This window comes from Cryptomeria japonica, chromosome 9 (assembly GCF_030272615.1).
Source record: "Cryptomeria japonica chromosome 9, Sugi_1.0, whole genome shotgun sequence".
NCBI lineage: Eukaryota > Viridiplantae > Streptophyta > Pinopsida > Cupressales > Cupressaceae > Cryptomeria > Cryptomeria japonica.
Window position 1 is genome coordinate 122,195,093 of NC_081413.1, and position 4,257 is coordinate 122,199,349.

Genomic DNA, 4,257 nt, shown 5'->3' on the forward strand with positions numbered 1-4,257 from the left:
TCTCTTGTTCAATAACTGATATTGGTTCAGAGGAACCAATGATGTTGTCAGCTATATCATTTATTTCTTTCTGCACTTTACTAATTTTCTTGTCTACATCCACTGTCAAAATATCAGTCTTGCATGTGTCTCTGTAAAACTCCTTAAACTCCATTTGTGTTTTGTTAAGTGCCGGTAATAGGGTATCAATGTGTCCCATGCAATTCTTTATTGTCTCATCAAATAATTTTTCTTTTTCCTTATTCATTTTCTCTCTAAATGTCTCCTCATTTATCCATTCAACTGTCAATATGTTACTGGTGATATACTTAGATAATGTGTCTAATTGACTTAAAGAATATTAATTATCCACATTGCAGTTGGGTGCAATCAATTTTAGAATAGGAATGGTATCATCAATAGCCTTATATGCTAGTGCATTACACTCTGTGATTTTCTTAATTGAATCCAATAATACCTCTGTTACATTAGTTGGTCTAAATTATGTCATGGAAGAACCAGATGATTGTCCAACTACCTTAACAATCTGCATTCCACCGGTGTGAGTAACCTCTTCGCTTGTGTTGACCTCTGATAGGTCAGTTTGTGTCTGCATCTCAACTAGCAAAGGCTTGGGTTTCTCAGCAGTTGCCGATGGTACTATCTCATTTTGAACCTGTACCTCAACCTTTTTCTCTTCTTGTTTCTCAATGTGTACCTCAGTTTGTTTCTCTGTGCTTTCTACTGCCGGTTTCCCTGATGAAGTCTTAGTATTCATTGATGGTTTCTTAGTATGCACCTCTGAACTATCCACTGTCGGTATCTCAACTGGTTTTACTATGTTATCATCAGCCGGTTTCTCTAACTCAGCGGGTTTTTCAATGTGTGCACTAGTGGTATCAGTCAACATTCTAGAATCCAGGGGTTCAATTGATTGTTCAGTTTGTGTCTCAACCCCAATTTCAATATTTTCAACTATATACTCTACATGTGTTTCCACTGCAATATTCTCAGTCGGTAGCTTAGTAGCCACATCTTTCTTTTCACCAGTGGTTTCCTTATCAACCACAATATTTACCTCTTGTGTATCAATATTCATTGTGTATAAAACTTCTGAATTAGGATTGGTGTCCTCATGTGTTGTTTCCAACTCAACATTATCAGTTACCGGTGGTGTATCAACAGTCTCAACCGGTGGAGTATTAGAAGGAGGTGGGGGCAAGTTGTCTATCACTTTTATGTTGGGTAGTCTACCTACCTTGCCTTTACCTTTGTCCTTATCATTTTGGTAAACTCTGAAAGTTTTGGGTCATTTGAGCTCTTCTTGTTTTTCTTTCTCCATAAAGAAGATATCCCATTTATTCGTTGTCTCTTCAGAGATTTCATTCACTCTGCCAGCCATTAAACCTACATGTCGGTGACCACTAGAAAATACTGTCCTGTTTGCCTCACTTATTAATTCATCAATTTCATCTATTGATTTAACTGGGTGTACAACAAGCAATTTTTCTATCTTTATTTTCTTGTCTAATCTTGTTACAATCATAACAAGTCACTTTTTCTGAATAGCTTTTCCATATCCTATGCCGATATGTGTTCAGCAATGATTAGATAAGTGTCCAAATCTTCCACAAACATAACATCTTACATTCATTCTACAATTTTCTGAATTATGACCAATTTTGTTGCATTTTGAACATTGACCGGTGGGTGCATTAGTGTTCTGATAGTTTCTAGATCTACACTGATTTTCTCTATGACCATACTTGTTACAGTTAAAGCATTTCCCATTAAATTTGTAGGCATTAGGTTGTCTTACCGGTTTACTGTGATCATGATTGTTTGTAGTACCAGAGATTTCACCAACTTCAAAGCCAAGTCCATTAGTATCTCCATTAGGTTTATGATTTTTCAGCATATCATCAAGTTCTTCTGAACTTTTCTTGAATTTATCTTTATGTTGATTTGTAGTAGCCAACTCATTTTCCAAGAAATCCTTCTGTCTCATGAGTTCAGTTTTATCATGTTCCAAGTGAATTAGATCTGTCTTTAACATATCATTTTCATGACTGAGTCTTAGATTTTCATTTTCATCGTCATTGATTCTCCTAGCCAAGCCATCTTCATTTTTGTTTCTATCTTCAGTGTCTTTACAAAATCTCAGAGTCATATCTTGTATCTCATTCCTCAAGGTCATGTTTTCTTGCTTCATCTTGCTTACAAGATCGTTAAGAGTTTCCCTTTCATCATCATCATTCTATATCTTCTCATGAAGTTCTCTTCTTTTGTTTCTAGCAATAGTAAGATTCTCCTAAAGTCCTTGAATGATTTCCTGTGTAGCCTTCAGATCATCATCAAGTTTGATATTCTTCAACATTTCTGCATCATAATCTGCAAGAGTTGTTTCCAATTGCTTTCTCAAGTTATCCATCTATACCGATGTCAGAATCTCCCTCAAGTTGTTAGGCTTTTGAAAAAAGAGGACCAGGATCTGATACCAATTGTTAAGAATCCCAAAGATATTGAGAGGGGGGGGGTGAATCAGTATCTTTCCAATTAATAGTTTTTCTGACCTTATTAAATAAATTGCATTCCAAAATAGTGTACTGGTAAACAAGAATTAATGCAGTAAATATGAACAATAAGCACAACATAGAAAGCACGCCATAACACAAGATTTTTAATGAGGAAACCCAGTGTGGGAAAAACCTCGGTGGGATTTGTGACCCACAATATTCACTCACTGGCCAATGAATGGATATTACTTACAATAGGGGCCTGCACATGCAGGAAGGCCAGCTGCCTAAAGCTCATTGCTTAATTACAAAAGGAAGTCTCACTGACTTACAAAATGGATTATGCAAATCCAATATGATGTACTGCTTTAGTTCAACATTTTCTATGCCAGGTTCAGCATCAGTTTAAGCTCATACAATAACGATAAACCTTACTCCAAAATCCGCCTTAATATTTGCATATTACTTCTGCAATAATCTTTCCATGTCCACATCTTAAATGATCTACAAGATCTCATACTTATATATGAGTCTTATTACAATACGCCTTGTCGGCTTACAAAAAGATGTTACAATTAAATACAATATACAATAAAACAAATCCTGTCAGTAATCATCTTTGCCACTGCTGATGAACTATCTGCTGGTGTAGAGTCTGTCAGTGTAGGTACCTGCTGGTACCATAGGATTCCAAGGTTGCCATTAATGACAATACCTTCAATAATCTACAATTCTCATTGGAGTGTGCAATTCCAACAAGAAGTTGTTTTGGTTAAGTTTGAGGAATTTCAAAAATCCAATGAGGAGGAGAAATATGAATATAGTGTCCCCTTTTGACACTTAGTTTTTCATGTAGATGCATTATTAATGTAGTTTCATTTTTAGATGCTGTAAGTTTTCTCGCAACTGCATATTTCCTTTATGCTGTAGTTGTAGTCAAGTAGGACTATGCAGTTGAATTAGTCAACTGTGCCCACCTTTTTCTCCATTCCTCTCCTATATATAGAGGAGCCTCATTTGTAAATATTTTATCTTTTATATATGCTTAGCATAACTCTATCAAAATTTTGTGCTAACTAAGACTTTGAGCTTTTTTGGATGTAAAATTGTATTCAAAGTAATATAAGAAAGCAATCCATTAAAGACCTCAACTTTGAGTGACTAGAAGATTGTGGTTGTGATTGTAATTAATCCTTTGAATAGTTCTCACAATCATTCTTATATATATTATAATTTTGTTGGAAAATTTATCTATGTTATTGAAAGAGATTTCCAAGTGTGTCTACTAGACTTTGAGCTAACAATATATTTGGGAAATTTTCTAATGTTAAGTGATTAGTGGTAGGCTTTGTATTGCTACTATTACTTGTAGTTATAAGAATTGGGAAATTACACTTGAAGACTTTGAGATGCAAGTTTAGTTTCTTAGCATTTGTAATCATTAGTGTAGTTAGAATTACATTTAAGAAAGACTTTGTGCTTCTTGATTGTAAGTTTTGGTGTAATTGCTGAAATAAGTTTGTTCATTTCTTTAATTATCATAAGTAATAGAGAATTGCAACAAGTGGAGGGAAAATACATAAACTCTAAAAAAAGAGAGCTATATGCCCAAAACTTACCCACAAATTTTAGTTTCTTGTTAATTAGAGAAGAAATTTCAAAGGGAACCTCCCCTTGCTGAGAGGAGAGATTAATTTCTCAACATAGCTGTGTGTGAATTATATATTTTGTCATTGGTACACTAGTGACAAAACATTCATCC